Source organism: Carya illinoinensis, chromosome 1, assembly GCF_018687715.1.
Source record: "Carya illinoinensis cultivar Pawnee chromosome 1, C.illinoinensisPawnee_v1, whole genome shotgun sequence".
In the NCBI taxonomy this organism is placed as follows: Eukaryota; Viridiplantae; Streptophyta; class Magnoliopsida; order Fagales; family Juglandaceae; genus Carya; species Carya illinoinensis.
Genome location: NC_056752.1, coordinates 36,535,236 through 36,554,314, shown reverse-complemented (window position 1 = coordinate 36,554,314; position 19,079 = coordinate 36,535,236). Strand labels below are relative to the sequence as shown.

General features: G+C 35.9%; 1 pseudogene; it reads right to left on the bottom strand.

Annotated features, from left to right (window-relative positions):
- Window positions 1–13,764: 13,764 nt before the first annotated feature.
- On the bottom strand, window positions 13,765–17,238 carry LOC122316481 (annotated as a pseudogene).
- Between the last annotated feature and the right edge of the window lie 1,841 nt (window positions 17,239–19,079).

Below are 19,079 nucleotides of genomic sequence, written 5' to 3'. Positions count from 1 at the left end.
TTGGGTGTTCGATCGAGAACTAGTGCTGCGGTGCAGCTGCTGATTCCAGTCGCATCCGTACATCTTGTGGCTGATGCAATCGAAGGGTCCCTGTTCGGTGATGGGCTTGGTGGGATGGATGCGGATGAGATCGACGCCATGCTTGTTAGTGTGATCGATGAGAGCGTCCCGGATGAAGCTTAGTTCCTTCTTGGGGTCCTATGCGGTAACTTGGAGATGGATCAAACATTTTCTGTTTGAGAAGTGAGAAAGTTGAGGAGGAAAATTTGTGAACGGATCGGGTCGGAATACCCGGACCAGGCAGCTTACGGAGCACAAAAATTCGGAACGGAAGCCCATTCGGTAGATGCCATTTTAGGTCGGTTCGGAATAGTATATATCGGGTCGAATGGAACGGGTGAACAGTCCTAGTCACAGTAGTACACACTATCTATAATTTTTTAATTTTTATTTTTTTTTTTCATATCAATTGTTTGATGTATAAATGATGAGTAGAAGAATTCAATTAATTTAGAAAGAATAAAATAAAAAAATTAAAATTAAATAGAAATAAATGTGATATATAGTGTATAGGAATAATGAGCAGCAAAACTCATTTCTAACTTCATAATAGGTGACTTCCCATTCTCTACTTCAAATTATTCTCCTACTTTTCCTCTAAAGAGAAAAATAGTGACTAGACCATTAGGTGCGGTATTTTGAATAGTGAGTTAAAATGAGATGAATTGAGATAAAAATAAAAAGTTGAATAAAATAATATTAAAATAATATTTTTTTAATATTATTATTTTAAAATTTAAAAAAATTAAATTATATATTATATTTAATATAAAATTTTAAAAAATTATAATTATAAAATATTTCATATATCCAAACCGGGCTTAACGATTTTTTTCTCTCAAATCCTCCTCTAGACGCTTTTGTGTCAAATCACTTAAAAGATGTTAGTCTCGCATCCTCCCTTAATTAAGTCTCTTCAATCAAGTTTTTTCTTCGTTAAAAGCCACTTTTTAATGTTGATAAAATTGCTTGTTATAAATGGATATCAAATGGATCAATTGCATCTACAAACGAATAGGGAGAATCAAGTACTTGCCTTGCACGTGCTTTCTACACTAAATAATAATAATAATAATAAAGATAAGAAAGAATGGAAAAAAAATATGGTCTCCGTAATCGCCAGTAAAAGCAATCATTGAACATGTTGAAAACAACCTTGTCATCACTAGGACTGGGTGGCGGGTACCTCCAACACCCCTGGCCAGCACCGAGTGCCCCGCCCACAACATTTGAAAAAGAAAAAATTTGAAGGCCTCCCAACTTTTTCTCTAAGCTGCTGTGTTTGGTCCCATTGCCTTGAACACTATATTGTCCATCCCATCCTTCACGGCAGTATAAAGTCTTACAACAACAAAAAATATTAAAACTGTTAACCACAAAAATAATAATAATAATAATACTTTAAAGGCTTGTTTGAATGCTAAATTCAACTGAACGTAATTCAATTTTAAACTCCATTCAACATCTAAAAATATAGGCGTTTCAACTTTAACCTTCGTGGGCCTCACAATCGACAAAAAAAAAAAAAGGCTCAATTGCCATTCGGTGTTTCTCAATTCAAGGGAAAAAGGGTACAAAAGTAACTTTTGACTCGATGGGACTTACCACAACTGACAATTATTCTATTGTGAGAAAAAAAAAAAAATTGGGGATGTTGAATGGCGTTGGGTTAAATGGAAGAGAATTCCTTCTAGCCGGTCGGGCTGATCTTCCCTATTTAACAGCTACCCAATAATATTTTGACACGTAGGACTTCCACCTGAACTAATGTGGACTTTTGATACACCGAATAGAATTCTCTCCATCCTCACCGAATAGACTTCCACCTGTGCCCGTGCCCTTTCACCCATCGTGTCCTGCACGACCAACGCAACCCCTCCATAAACACCTTAGCCGCGACAACCCCTCGCCGCTGTCACACCGACCCAAGCACGGCTGTCCCGCGGTGACCAGCACCACCAAGTCGATTAGCCACCGTTTGGGCCCTTCGGTTCCCACATCAAAACTCACACCCAGCCGCGTCGCACTTCTCACGGCAACGCCACCGTGAACCTCCCCACCAGAGCAGCCCCAACAGTGAGAACCAGCACCACCAGCCACTGATGTCTGCCCAACCAACCCTTAAGCAAGTTTTTTTTTTCCCCGTCTCTCTCTCGTTGCTTTTGAAGAAGAGAGTAATTTTCTGATTTTTTTTTTTGTGCATTTTCGCCCAGCCCCGTCGCACTTCTCACGGCAACGCCGCCGTAAGTCTCACCACCAGAGCAACCCCAACGCTCTTTTCCCTCACGGCTATCGGTCTGGTTGTTGGCCACCCCATCCTCGTCCCGTCGCAGGTGATTATCGCAATCGGGAAATACTTCGCCGATCGGGCCCCCACCCACAACCCATAGTGTCTTCTTCTCTGCGATTTCGACGCCGGTAAGCATTTTTGCAAAAACTGATTTCGACGCCGGTCGATTCTCGGTGGAATTCTGAGAAATCCAAGAGGAAAATAAAATTTACCCAGCTATTTTATCTCCTCTGTTAACCGATTAAAAAAAAAAAAAAAACCAAATTGGGCGAAAAAAAATTACCTGGAGCCGTGGGAATGTCGACTTCGTTGGACGACTAAATCCTGGGCAACGATTGTGTATTTTCAGGCATTGTGGTGGTGGTGGACTGGTGGAGGTGGCGTTGGGAGGTGGACGGGGCTGTGCTTTTTCACTCGGGTTTGTAGTTGTTATTCCCTTCAATCGTGTGTGATCGGATGTACTTCCTTTGTGGTGTAACAACTGACGTGTAATTGTTTTATTGGCTGGCTGTTAACAGCCCATTCTCAGCCCGACCGCTTAGAAGCGGCTTTGTAAATGGAAATAAGCCTATTTCACTCAGGGGAGCGACTGGCAGCATGATTGGGTGTATTTATACTTTTTACACCATCCAATGAAGAAATGACACATAAGAATTTCTTTAAAAGTGAAATAGAACCGGTTTTACTGAATCCGCAGGAACTTTTGGTAAGACGATTAGGGGACCCGATACCTTTTTCCTCTCTCTTCAGTGTTTTCACCCATTTCTCTCTCTCTCTCTCTCTCTCTCTCTCTCTCTCTCTCTCTCTCTCTCTCTCTCTCTCTCTCTCTCTCTCTCTCTCTTTGAATATGTAGAAACTAATAAATGGACCCTGATTCTCGGCCTCCCCTCTCTCACGCTCTTGCTCTCGCACACGCATGGAATTAGAATATATAGAGACTGTCGATGGAGTTCTAACTCTAAGATCGTGGTTGCTGTGTCTCCTTTGTTTCCTCTAAGCCATTTCCGGTATATATATATATATTTATACATTCATCGGCAACTACACTGTACACGCTTCGTTTAAGACTCAACGAGACAGTGAGAGACAGAGATGGGCTTAGCTTTGCATTGCTCATCAACTTGGGTCTTTCGATCTGTCTCTCCCCCCCCCCCCCCCCCCCAACCCTTCAATTCTCTCTGTCTCTCTCTGGCCCTGGATTCTTGGTATGGGATCTGTAGGAGATTTTGGTGAATTTTCAGGAGAAGTTAACTGGTCCTTGGAAATCCAACTGATTGAGTTATTTTTTGCACAAGATTGCGTCTTTTAGGTAAGTGCCGCCAGTGTGATGTGTTTCGTTGCTGTTCAAAGTGAGAAATGAGAGCTGCATTTCTTCTGAAAAATTGTGTTAGAATTATGATTCTAGGTGTTGAGAAAACCGAGGAAGAGTTGCATAGCAAAGTGATTTTAATAGCCCAATTCATAAACTCTGCAAACTACTCCAAGATTGTAATTTTACCGGCTAGTTTTTCTTTTCATATGTTTTCTCAGCTACCAAATAGAACATGTAAATTTACAAATTTTCATTTACAGGAGCTATCGATCATTGTTGAAGGAAATAAACTGATTCTTTTAATAATTTTAAGGTATTTCTATGGAGATTTGGGGCTTTCATTTGATAAAAGACTTGTTTTTTATTCATAGAGCTTTGAGGCATGAGTAGATCCTGCTGAGACTGATTTACCACATTGATCCATTGTACCGACCTGGGCTAAGAGAAATGGGATCCAATGGACTCAGAAGGAAAAACTGGGGTGAGTGTTGGAAATCTTCAGTTTTAGCTTAAAATCTGCGCATTGTTTTGTTGATGAGAAAACTAAGGCAAGGAAAAGGTTAAACATGTTGTTACTACTTTTGTTGGATAGAGAGAGAGAGAGAGGGGTTTGCGACAATGAGAAAGAGCGAGTTGGAGAGAGAGAGAGAGAGAGTCCGGCTTGAAATGGATTGTTTGGATAGACAGAGAGTGAGAAAGAGGGAGAAAATGGCTTTGCTAGATGCAGTCGGCAAATGCAAGCGGGATGCAAATGGCTGTACGGAATGAATAAAAAAAAGTTATAAAAATAATTTTTTTTTTCATATAGGTCTTATATTAATTCACTTTTTTGCAAGCGACTGCACGCCGCTTGCATTTGCATTATTTCTCGGGAGAAAATATGAAAGGAATGAAGCCTTCAGAATGAGAAAGAAAGAAATCCTCTCAACCAGCACCCATTGTTTCTTTAAGTGAGTCTCTTACGTGTTCGTTGTTTTTTGGTTGGTGTAATTCTAAAATGTACACCTATTCCGGCTTGAAGCTTTTCTCTTCACTCAAACGAGAAACATGGATCATACAAATAAGAAAAAAAAAAAAGACATGGGTCTTGAGCGCTTCATTGAGCGACGGCTCAATTGCCTGGGCGAGTTTCTATATTTTATTTTTATAAATTTAGAATAAGAAAATTTTGTTTTTATAATGTTCAGAATTTTTTATGTTTATTTTGTTGTAATTTTTTTATATGTATTGAAAGAATTTATATTTGATTTATGTTATTGATTAAAAATAAATTAATTATTCAATCATTACAACAACTTTCTAATGGGTGCTATATATTTTTCAACTTTCAATAAAGAATACTAAACTCATTTTAATATTTAAAATCATCTAAACTTATCTTAAATAGATTCCACGTAACTTTTTTTTTTTTTTGAAATAGACTTCAATTCAATATAGAATGAAGGAAGTTACAACTGTGACCAATAATAACAGGTAACAAGCCCCGCTTACAAGCCAACTATCCATCGGATGAACGCTCCCCCGCACACAACTTTCATTGTGCTGGACAATGTCTAAAACTTCTAAACTCTCTAATGACAACACCATACTGAGAAGCGTGACTCTGTTAAACAGAAGTGTCCATCTCGGCTTGTCTACGAGAAACACAAAACATCCTCACCCTCCATGAGAGGAGAGGAGCTACCCAACCTTCACATTCTAAAAGAGGAGAAGACTCACAACCCTCGTCCTCAAAAGAAGAGAGGTACTTGCCTATTTCAAAAAATTTATCAAAATATAAAAAACAAACCTAACAAACCACTGAAAACACACAAACTGAAAACACTATATGCTCTTCTAGGCCGTATGCCCACTAGCCTTTTGCCCAACCACTTTTACACATGATTTTCTGACAGTACCCCACAATCTTCACGGTAACCTGCAGCACAGCAAACTAATTTACCGTCATGCACTACACCGTCACTCTCTTTCTACGTATGGTCTTTTGATAGCAAACCAACCAACAAACGTGACCACTTCGCAGAGTGCTTGGGCAAAACAAGCCGTCTCCGTCACCTTCACCGTCGCCAGCCCATAACCAAAACAAGCCGTTCTCCACATCGGCTAGAATAGACGGAAAACCATAAACAAAACCAGAGACCAAACGCACTGAGAGCTTATTTTCAGAGACAAACACCATAACCGAAACGAACAAAACCTCAAATAACTGCGTCACCCCCTCTCCGGCCTCCACCCAAGAGAATCTCCACCGTGAGCAGCGTTCGAACTCCACCCCAGAAGATCTCCTTATCCCCCCTTGCACCTTAGCATGAATCCCGAAAATAACTCTATTTTCCATGGTAAAACAGAGCACATTAGACCCCACTGTATTACCTCCAAGCCTGCAAGCAAACCAATCACTTCTGATGGCAAACCGCCCGGACTCCGCCCACACCAGAGGTCCTCTGTTTTCCACCACGCCCAGCTACGTAGTTTAGATACGGTGGTCAAACTCAAAGGACCTTCAGACCACACCATTCCACAGCCAAAACCGGAGTCAAGCTCTCCTCCTCCACCGTGCAACCATCACACCGCCAACCGCGAGATTTATATTGGAGGATGACTTCGGGCTCCTTGACCGGGAGGTGGAACTTTCGACCACCATACCACCGCCAAACCAACGCCTTATTGTAAACGGAAAAACCAAAAGCAAAACAGAGAGAAGGAACCGGAAAAGGAAAACTAAAATAAACGAAAAACAGAGTTGGAGGGAGGGGAAGCCTAAGCTCCCACCTCCCTCGTACGAAAAACGCTACCTGGTTTCTAGAGAGATGGAGGAGCTCCTCTCTCTATGGTTTTTCTCTCAAACGCACCTTCCAGAACCTATTTTGTCAAAGATTCCATGTAACTTGTTTCACCATTTCAATTCATTATTATTTATAAACAACTTAACTTAACATTCAATCGTACGTCACCATCTGGAGACAACCAAATGTCTTAATAATTCAAATTAGACTTTTCTTAGTGCTAACTGCTAAGTCTCACTTGTACAGCTGGTTACAACCAAATCAGAACCAAATCTACCAGATTTATATGATTTAATTGTAAACACTGTACAATCAACGTGACCCAGATGCAATTTATGAAAACAATCGCCAAATTTCTTGACCAAGTGGTATAATACTTCTAATATAAACGACAAGATTGCAAACAGGGTTGTAAATGAAAGCTGGTAGAAAACCTTTCCTCTAATTAGAACTGTAATTAGTATCTTACATATGGTGCTTTGTGACTTTTGCACCGAAAAACAGAATTTGTTATGGGATTTTATATTGGGTACTTCTAAAGAAAAAAAAAATTATTCAGGAAAATAAGACAACAAAATCAGAGTATCCATGTTCAAATCATGCCTGGTATTGACAGAAGACACTTTCATGGAGAGGAACTGCGTCAACACATAGAGAGTACAAAACACAACTAGCAAGAAACATCCCCTGAACTGCTAGTACTGCCTTTGGCTTCCTCCTCTGCTTTAACAGGGTCATTTTCCTTGCCGTTAGCCTCCTTCGGCTTGCATCGCTTCGCATTTGAATTACCATTAGCTCCAGCCACCTGAAATCAAAGCGCAAACATATCTGAAAGGAACCCAACAACATGATCAAATTGATTCCTGCATTTCAAGATAAGTGCCCAATATTCTCCAAATTATTTCAGTCAGTGGAAAACATTGAAAATGAGTTTCAAAGGTAGTATTTTAAAAAAATAAAAAATACTAACATACCATTTTAAAAAAATTGAATATCGGCGAAATCGAAACTGATATATTCTATCAATTGATAAAAATAAAGAACCTGAATTTATTATAATATAATAGAATCAAGGTGTTTTAGCTAAAAATCATCTATAGATTAATTTGTTACTGTTATGAATCTAAAAGAGAAATGATATTGCAAGAGAAAGCGTTGTTATTCAATAATGAAAACCTTTAACTTATACAAGTGAATGATACCCATATATATAAGACTACAAAGGCAGTTTATGTATAACTTAAGTCATAATTAACGGCTAAGGGCGGTCATAATTAACGGCTAAAGATTGTCTTAATTGATGGTTAAATATGGTCTTAATTGATGGTTAAAGATGGTCATACAAATCGGTTTATAACACTCCCCATTTGGATGACCATACATAAAGAATATGCCTCGTTAAAGCATTGAAAAGGAAAAATTCAGTGGGAAAAAATCAATGGCGAAGGAAAAAAAATACAATATTCATGTGTACTGCCAAGCGCTTTATGATTGCCTTGTTAAAACCTTGTAAAGGAAAACCCAATGGAAAAAAACCTTAGCGAAGGAAAAAGAGTACAATCAGCACTAGTGTTCAAAATATTTACTCCCTCTAAAAAGTGCATTATGATAGGTTTTGAAATCTTTGCATTCCAATGTTCTGCACAATCTTCTTAAATGTTGCAGTTGGTAATGCCTTAGTGAATAAATCTGCCAAATTATCACTTGACCATATCTGCTTGACAGATCTTCATGATATAGTGAAATTTCCATAAGTAAATACATATCCAGTTTAAGATCTACCTTTGTGTGGATCTGAAAGATAACCTGCATCCGCATATCCAACTAATTGTAGACTCGATTCATGTTGATAAAATAATCTCATATCAATCGTACCTCGGAGGTAACAAATGACATGTTTAATACCATTCCAATGTCTTCGAGTTGGTGCGTAACTATATATTGCAAGTAAATTAACTGAAAATGCAATATCAGACCGAGTGCAATTTGCAAGATACGTCAGGGCTCTAATTGCACTGAGATAAGGTACTTTAGGGTCAAGAATTTCTTCATCGTCTTCACAAGGACGAAATGGATCTTTATGCACATCAAGTGATCAAACAACCATTGGAATACTCAGAAGATGGGTTTTGTCCATATAAAAGTGCTTCAAGACTTTATAATGAAAGGACTTTGCGTTGATGCATCTCAATATTGTGTACCGACACTTTAAATAATGCAGTTGGTAATGTTTTGGTAACAAAATTCGCCATATTGATTCAATATCATTTTAACATTAAATTCAATACTCTTATGGAATTGTGCTCTTCTGGAATTCTTGTGAATAACATAGTTAGTGGAGAAGTCATCATAGTAAGCCGTCAACTTCCATATTCAACAAAAATAGTGGCCACCTTTTTGGACCAAACAAGCACCGTAGGATTTTATAGCTCTTCTGGAGCTGTCAGGCGCCGCAGGGCTATGTTGCTACATCTCTTGTCTCTTGTAAAGAAAAGGTTCACGAGAGACACTGTGAAGCAATAGAGATGCTTTGTCCTTCCTTTTACTCACCTGAGGATGTTGCTCGTATGATAGAAGCAGAGATTTATTTTTCTAGAAATGAGTTATTCTGATGTCGTTTCAGAATCAATATTTCTTAGTGCTCAATATTCTGCCTCTGTTACGACCATGTCTCGAAGGCTATTAGCTAAAGTGAATTAGGTCAACCAACTCAATAATCAAATATCTTAATTGCGTTAGAAGCTTTCTGCAAAGAGTTGTAAGAATAGAAAACTGAATGAGGAGAATAAGGCGCTAAAACAGTATGCCTGTGATCTTCAGCCACGTATAGAGGATTTGGAAAGAGAATGAGCTCAAATACAAGATCAGCAACAATAGATATTTGAAGAAATCCAAAGACTTAGAGAATAAAGACAAGCTGCATTTAATCTCACCGCGAATATTTGAAAAAGTCTAACTTCTAAGAGAGTAAGGGCAAGCTGCTTTTAATTTTACAACCTAGTAAATAACTGTAGGATATCTGTGTTTAGCATATCCTCTATCAATATATGTAATTTTGTCTTGCTTTCATAATTTTCTCTATAAAAGAAATATTCAGCTCATCTTTATTCGCATCCTATCTTCTTCACTTTTGTGTAATTACTCTGCATTCTTACTCTATAATATCTCTCTGCATTCTTACTCTGCAATGACCCAACAATTTTCTCGTGACCAATATATGAGATATTCTACACATCGTTCACTAGTTGTTTCTGCTTCTACCATAAGTGCTATAATGCAATACAAAAATGATCTGACTAATAAGTCAGATGATGATGCTATCTACGAGCTTGTGAGTCTCGGTACCCGGTACTCATCAACCATTGTCGAATTTTCTCAGCGACTACAATCCAAAACTTGTGAGATTGACAAACTCAATTAGAAAATTTTTATCCTTCAGCGACTTCTTCTAGAGTCTAACATGAAGGTAGAGGCAATAAAACAAGAGAATAAAAACTTAAAATCCTTGCTTGACTCTTCTTTTCAATTGCCTACTCCTTTAGACAGGAATGCCATGCAAATTTATGAAGAGCAAGATCGTTTAAAGAATGAGGCGAAGAGCCTCAAATTTCTGTAATTTTGTTTCGAGATAATAAAATAATATTTCACAAATATTCACGTTGTGTTTCTATCTTCTAGTAGATGTTCTGTATGCTCCACTTTATTTCTCCTTTAATCATGCACATTTCTTATAAAACCGTAATATGAATTTGAAATACTAATTGCATTTAAGAGATGGTATTTCAAAACTAATAATTTCATTTATCTCCTCATCAAAGCCGAAAGGGTTTCTGATTTATAATTCAAATATTTGTAGTTTTCATGAGCTCTTCTGGAGTCTCAATGACATTTAAATCATCTATATAAACTACAATAAAAGCTAATCTAGATACTGAAAATATATGAAAAATAGCTTGTTCCATATGCGTTTGGATTGTTTTAGATCATATAAGCATTTTTGAAACTTGATAAAATAAGTACTTCAAGAATATATGTTTCATGCATTTCATATCTAGTGATACATATAAATATGCAGTTAATCATGCATATCCAAACTCTCGGTAACTATCAAGCTAATAAAAACCTCAATATAATTTCATCTACTTCAAAAGTATATCAATATTATTTTTGCAAAAAACCAACTCATGATTGATATACCACATTTTCATTTCGTTTATACAAATACCCACTGATATTCAACAAGCATCACCTCTTAGGTGTTTAGACTACAAGTCCATATGTATCACATTTTACTAGTGATATCAATTCTGCAGGATTCATTTCTTTCTATTTTGGCCAATATTTTTACATCGGTATTCTTCGACGGTTCTTGACTCACTTTCTTCATTACTTCTGGTAATGTCAAGTGCTATCTTATATGAAAATATGTTGTCGACAATGGTTTTATTTCTATCCATAATTTCTCCAATATTCTAAAATGTAACGAGATCTTATTATTTTCAAGTATCTGTCCCTCTTCAAGGGAAGACATTTTATGAAAAACCTCTTCAGGAGGCACTCTTCCGTAGTTTTCTCTTCAAGAGAATTATTCTTCAGAAGATACTCTTCAGGAGGATTATACTTTTTAGGAGTTTTTATTATGAGAGAATTTTGTACAGAAAGTTTAGATGGTTTTTATTACTTGTTTTGTAGATACGGCCTCTTCAGGAGCACCAATTTCTTTTCTTTATGCTTTTCTCTTTCAGGATGATTTATCTTTCGTATCAATAGGTCTCCCACACTTTTGGACATGTCTTATGTTCATTAGATTGTTAAATTTCTTAATTTTCCTACAAGGACTTCAATTCTCGTTGAAATTTTAGCAGCTAGAATATGAGACCCTTTTATCTTATTGTATCTATAAATTAATTATCATCTGAATTTCTAGTTCACCTATGATAATCAAGATAATGCCGAATTATTCATTTTATTTGGTTCAAGCAAATTTTTCTTTCCGCTCATGGTGGGAAGACTTTATAGTAAAAGAATCTCCTAGTTCTTTTATAGACGTCCATATGAAAATTATTCGACTTATCGTAATTGATTTTGGATGATCAATTTAATCATGAAAAACATACAAATATTTTAAATCATACAACTTTTGATGCATCATAATATTTAATTCAATAGTTGTATAATATCATCTCAAAGAGAAAGCTGGTAGTTTTTCCAATATGAGTTTCTGGCCTGAAATCATAGAAGTACTATAAAGAAATTCATTACCACTTCCAAGTTCTTAGTTTTTTTGAAAAAAATGCACTATTCGCTTCTGGAAATGATATAAATCCAATACCATTCGCTTCAGGAAATAATGTGGAATTAGTAGGACGTGATCGATGATTTCTTAACAAAACTTATTATTTTGCTTAGCCACTAGAAGACAAGATATAAGTTTAGAATATCTTGTGAACTTTCGTACTCGATATTGCTACTTCAGGAGTACATTCGAGATATTCATTTTAAACATATATTCTTTAGTGGCTTTTCTCTAACCAATTTCAATTATGCAACTTCAAGTGCATTAATCATAACGAGCTTTTGGGAGGATCCCGATCTTTTGGTACACGTATCACTCCTTTAAACTATCTTACAGAATCAATAAATCTTTTATTATGAGGTACTCAATAAAATTATTGGTTTAGGGCGATCCTTCAGGGATGCTCTATTTCTATTCCAAGATTAATCTTATTATCAATAATTCATAACAAGTATAAAAAATAAATAAAACTTGCATATAAACTATGTAAATAAAAATTGACTACAAATATAACTGAAATGTAAATTAAGGAAATTTTAATTCACTGTAGTTAATATTCCCGCAGATATAACTGAAAAATAAATTATGGGAGTATTAATTTATCATAGATATAACTGAAATGTAAACTATGAGAATAAACGTAGAATTTTATCAAGTAATAATAAGTAATATAATTTTTAATATTCACCTTGGGGACTACAAATAATATATTAAAAAACTTACTTGAAGTAGAAGATCACTAGGTTCAGAATCAACAGAGTCTCGTGTTGATAACGTATTATGAAACTAATAGAGAAATAATATTGCAACAGAAAGTGTTGTTATTCAATAATGAAAACCTTTAACTTATACAAGTGAATGATACCCATATATATAGAAGTGCAAAGACGGTTTATGTATAGCTTAAGTCATAATTGACAGCTAAGGACAGTCATAATTGGCAGCTAAATATGGTCTTAATTGATGGCTAAATATGGTCTTAATTGATGACTAAAGATGATCATATAAATCGGTTTATAACAGTTGCTATTTATTTTGCTTAGACAATTGGTAAGTGGGTGGGTTTTTTTTTTTTTTTTAAGAAAATTTTTTGTCATTCATTTATTAGAAAAACTTACATCTATGACCGAATATATTTCGAAATGTCTCAACATCAATCATGACATTCCTTTTATACAAAATGTGGCTAACTAGTTTCCATTTTCCGGAGTGGTCATATCTTTTATCCTTCTCTTATGTCTACAGAATAGCAGCTAAACTGACAGTAAATATATATAACGACATTCCTTCTATACGAAAAGGTAGCATAATTTTTTTATTTTTTATTTTTTATTTTTTTTTTCTAAGCAGAAAAAGTAGCAGAATTCACTCGTACTTTTACTATGCTAAAAAACTAGTGAAAATTCTACGTACTCTTGTAATCTGGCTATATATATTGGGATCAATATTATTAAATTGTCCATTAATTCTTTGTCATCACTATTTTTAAATAAATGGTTTCGATCTAATAACTTAATCAGAAGAATACAGTGAATAATTAAAAAAAAAAGGACCTAATTAATTATAAGTAGTATTGAATGGGTAATGCCAAAGATAATTATTGAAACTGTAAAATTCATATTTCGCTTGATTTTAGAACTTTTGAGAATACTTCTTTATCGGAGCTTTCAAATAGTTTAGCTTTAGCACCTGAAAAGATGAATGGTGAACCATTTGAAAATTCACAAAAGACCGAAAGCAAAACATGAGAAGAAAGGCAAAAGAACATTTTCGTTTAGACCAAAGGGTGGCCAAATCAGGCTTCCGACACCACTGTAAGTCTATATTATAAAAATCTTGCATTATTCATGTAAGGGAGAATTCTACAAGCTAGCTAGTTATTTGGAGGAAAGTTTATTTTATACATTCAATTACTGGTTGTTTCGATATTTAGGGTTGTCCCAAAGTTCTACTTCCATGACTATCCCCAATCTGTTGGTCAGTGTAGCTAGTTCTCATGCAATATGAAGAATCAAGCATATGTAGTAGATGTGTCATACACATTATTATTCAATAAAAGATGATTTGTAGCTCAAACAAACGACTTGGTGGGGACCCACATAACTCATTTAATTTCTAAAATCTTATTAAATTCAACATTATATTACATCAACTAAGAGAACAATAAGATTAAGACACTACTTGAAAACCTAATTAATAATAGAAAACACGGTTTGTGTAATTGCAAGTCCGAGCAATAAAATAGCCGCCAAAACTGAAAGCAAAGCCCAAGGACTATTGAAATAATTGTGCCTCAATTTTGCCATCCAAACATTCCAGCGTTTGGCGCAGTGTTTGTTCATATCAATGGAAGTTTTAACATAAATGGATTTGCTGGGTGAAAGGGAGACATGGTGACCAAGCTTGTTAACCATGGTAGAAACAATTTTATCTTCGCCCAACCAATTTTCAATAATTCCTTTTTGACGGAGTAATTCGACATCCTTTGGAGAGTCAATGAGATCATCCATGAAGCACATATAGTTGGTGACGTAACTCGAATCCTTGTTTGGATCATATTGCTCATAAGCAATTAGATTTCGCAAGAAAGTCTCAGTTTCATCTTCTATTCTCAGAGGCGAAATTTCCAATTCCCCATTGCTAAACTGTATGGCAAACGTGGTACGTTGCTTTGCCTTCTTGAATTTGACCCCACTCTCTTTAAGCTCTGTTGCAGTGGGTATTGGATTTATCATATTTTTTGTATCCCTAAATTTCTTTGCCTTCTTGAATTCGACTCCAGCCTCTTTAAACTCTTTGCCGTTAGGAATTGAGTTCCAGTCTTCAATCTTGTTCAGAAAAGCTAGGCGCATAAATTTCTCTACCATCTTGAATGTGGTTGATGGGCAAAGTTCTTTCTTGTCGTCTTCATTCCTATTTCGAAAACGTGGAAACAAAAATTCCAATGCCTGGTCGAGTTCAATTTCAGCCTCTTGAAATGCAATGGCATCAGGTATTATTGACTTCCATAATAAATTCTCCCCCAATTTAGCCTTAAATTTCTCTGCCATTTCGAATTTGACTCCAGCCTCTCGAAGTTGCGTTCCATACGGTACTGAATCCCAGTCTTCATTACGTATTGACTTTTTCTTAAGGCCCTTCTTCATATTTTCCATTTTTTTCATATTTTCCATTTTTGAAAGTAAAAGACTTGCAACTGATCTACGTATCAGGCCAAACAAATTTTTAAATATCTCTCCCTTCTTGAATTTGACTCCAGCCTCTTGACATTTTTTGGCACGATGTAGTTCCATATCAAGTACTGAAAGCCTGATAACTGTATGTATCAGATCAAGTAGATGCTTAAAATTTGCGTTCTTGAATTTGTCTCCAACCTGTAGATGCTCATGTACAATTTTTGCATGTGGAGGAGTGATAGCTTTATGCGGCCGACAAAGTAGATGCTTAGCATCGTTGATTGAATAAGAACTTGATCCATTGAAATGGTAAGAAGGCATAGAAAAAACGAAGGGCAAGATCACCAAATCGTTTTATCTGGACACTCTGATCTACGGAGGTTGAGCTTTCAAAACAGGTAATTTCATTCTGTTCAATCTTGATGGTGTGTTCTCCAGAATGTATTGATGAGCTAGGAAGTGGTGTCTGGTCACACGCACTCATCTCGAACAATTTAGTAAGAACAAAGTATGGAAGTTGATTTTCAAATAATATTAGATCACGAGCTATTACGGCAAGCATCCAGCTCATTTGGAAGATTGGATCATGCTTATCCCTTAGATTCCACATCTCACGCTTTCGGAAAAGCTCAATGATGAAACACCCATCAAGTAGCATCATTTCTACAAACTTATCTTTTTTCAGGCTAATGCGTTCGGCGTAGCAATTCCGGGCTCTTTCTTCCAAATCCCTCAAGGCAATGATGTAATCTTTCACACTCCGTTCATTTCTCCTTTGAAGCATTTGCTTCAGATACCTCAGTTTATGCTCTTCCATAAGCCCCTCACCAACCTCGCCATGGTTGTGGTAAGGACCGATGGCAAGCAGCACGGGTTTGTAAGCTTTCTCATTTACCTTAAGTAACTGCTCATGCACTTTAAATATGCAACACTCTTGTGCATAAATTGGAGTCAAGCCATCTAGCTTTTCGTCAATATCTTTAATATGAGCAGAGAGAGCAACTCCACCCATTATTTTGTAGAGAAATAATGCAAGCCTCTGTTTCTAATCAAAGCATACAAATTCACACTAATATTAACAAATTTCTGATAAAAATGCAAAAGCATTTTTTTTAAACGAATGGACAGTGTAGGCCTCATATATATTCTAAAGAAATAGTACTACAAGATCTGTTCCAAGTATTTGCATACAAATTTCACTAGCTAATTTATTAAAGTCTACGTTAAAAAAATGACATGTCTGTAAGACAAACCTTTCCACGAATATAATATAATAAAGGTACTTAAGCTAGAAGTCATCCATCCATCTATATATCTCGTTGTTTCTTACTTTCCATTTATTTTGCTTAGGCAATACAATAGGCGAGTGATATTTTTAGTACTATGGTTTAGGTTCCAGATTTCATCGGGGGGAATTGTTGTTTATCTTTCTATTCTGGCTTTCAAAATGGAAAAAGCAGCTGAACTGAATGGAAATAGTAGGCAATTCCTTTGCTAGTGAAAAAGCACCTAGATTGGGTGATCATAAAGAAGCTGATGAATTCGGTTAGAATTTTACTCTTGTAAAAAGAGAATGAAAATTCTAATATTGCTATTAGGATCAGGCGGGTAAATTAGGTTTTGTATCAATTCTTTGTGAAGCTCTTAAATCTTGATTAGTTGCTATTTTTTTTTTTTATTATTTGAAAAAAAAAAATAGATCTACTCACACACGATCAGAAGTCAAAAGAATACTAAAATAATAATAAGTAATTAATTAAGATCTAGTAACTATGGAAACGTTAATGCCAAAAATAATTATCAAAACTGTAAAATCCATGCATATACCCATTGATATTATAACTTTTCAGAATAGTACAGCTTCTACCGTGGGGTTTTTAGATAGTTTAGCTTCAGCACCTCAGAAGATGAATAGAACCATTTAAAGAGAACATTAAAAAGTAGAGATGCTAAGCAATGTAAACTATTGTTTTCTTTCATTAGGCTTTGCAGAAAAGAAAAAACTGGCCAAATATTTTAGTATGTTAGAGGAAGGAAGAAAATCACGAAAAGAAAGTAGAAAAGAATAAAGGTTAATTAAATGGCCTTGCTCTCTTAGTGTTTTTTAACAAGCGAAGGGCAATGGACTTACTTGCTTAATAATTCGGGATAAATCTCCTGCTGCAAATTGCTTCTCCTAGTTTCTGTAAAAAGGCTCGATATGAGAGTTTCCGATATGCAGATAACTATATGTATATGTATATATATATATATATAATGAAGGAAACGTTGACTTGGGAGGGTGGACTAGACTAGTGATCATCATGAGCGTTGTGCATGCTGCCGCAGCTGTGAGTCAAATAGTACCCCATCTACCTATCTGGGATGATTGCCCCTGCTTCGATCTTTGAAATTTTCTCATATCGCTGCGATTTCTGTATATCATTATATTTGTGATTTGCGAATGCATTGTGAAAGGAATGTCTGAAACGGGCGGCTCGATCGGTATAAAAAAAAAAAAAAAAGGCTTAGAAAAATGCTACTTAGCTTCTTTAATTTTATCGTTCAAGTTTTAATGATTTTTATGTTGTTTTTTGCAGTGCTTGTAATTAAGTTTTCTATACTTCCTTTATATCTGGATCTTGCCTAATTACGTACAGTAATAATTTTTTTTTTACTTATAAAAAATATAGGCAAAACCTTATAACCGGTCGGGCTGCTTTTCACTTAATAACAGCCCTCCAATTATGACCCACCATGTGTCCACTTCATTTTATAACAGATGGATCCGTCTACACCAAATTATTTCTTATCTAATTTCAGACCCTTTGAATCCAGACGAAACTTCTTCTTCCTCGGCCACACACCCCTCTCGCTGAACACCCTTTTAACCCAGACGAATTTCTTCCCCCCTCTTCCCGAACGTCTCTCTCTCTCTATTCCATCGTGAACATGTCCTGTCCTCCCCCTCCAATAAAACCAGCCCCCAGATTTACATAGGTTGGAAAAGTAGTACTTTAGTCGGGATGCTGACCAACACCATTAGAGAAAACTGGTGTAAACAATAGTCTTTTTCTTTTCACATTTTCTTTGATTCAGAATCAAGAATTGCAAAAAAGAAAGAGCAAATCCAAGAAACATTCTCACGAAAATAGAGAGAGGTGGAGGATCCAAGTCTTCTAAAACTGAAGACCGATTTTAGAAGACCAAAACTGAAGAAAACAGAGCACAGGAACGACGGCGCAAATCTCTATAAAATCCGAGAAATCCTTAGGACTGGTCGGCGTCGGGCTGAGATACTTTCGTCGGCGATGGGCTGCGATTTTGGCCGTCCGTCGGCGTCGGGCTGAGACAAATGGCAGAAGGGAGAAAACCCGTGGCTCGCGATCGTGGGATGATGGTGCCGGAAGGGAGAAAACGCCGAGGAAGTGGATGATGGTGCCGGTCCGGAGGAAGTGGTCGGAGGAAGTGGACGATGGTGCCGGAAGGGAGAAAACGCCGAGGAAGTGGATGATGGTGCCGGAAGGGAGAAAACGCCGAGCAAACGTCTTGATTCCCTGCTTCACGGTCTACTAACCTTTTAGTCCTTTTTCCTACGTGGCATAAGATGATTGGCGGGCTGTTTTTGTGTGATTAACAGCCCGACCGGTCTGAAGCGTTTCCCAAAAATATATTACTGCTCAACTATTTTAATTATTTTTTTTAATTTTACTTAGCACCATTTAATCTTTAATATAATAATAATTAAGTATTTCTATTAAATATGTAAATATTGAATAAAAATATGTTTTTAATATTATTTTTATTTTGAAATTTGAAAAAATTGAATTGTTTTTTATATATTTTTTTAAGTTTGAGAAAAATGTAATGATTAGGTAATGATTATATTAAAAATTTGAAAATTCAAAATTAAAAAATTTTTTATATTTGTAGTGTTTAAATATTAAAACGAGAAAAGATAAAGTGACTATCAAATGTCCACATGCACTAATACAATTGAGGTTTTTTTTTTATAATTTTTCTTAAATCGTTTTTTAAGCATCCTTAATCATTAAATATATATATATATATATATATATTCACTAATACTTACTAATTCCATAACCATAAGAAAAAATAGAAAAATAAAATAATAAAAATATATAAATGGGTATATTTAATAGACATATTTGATAATCAT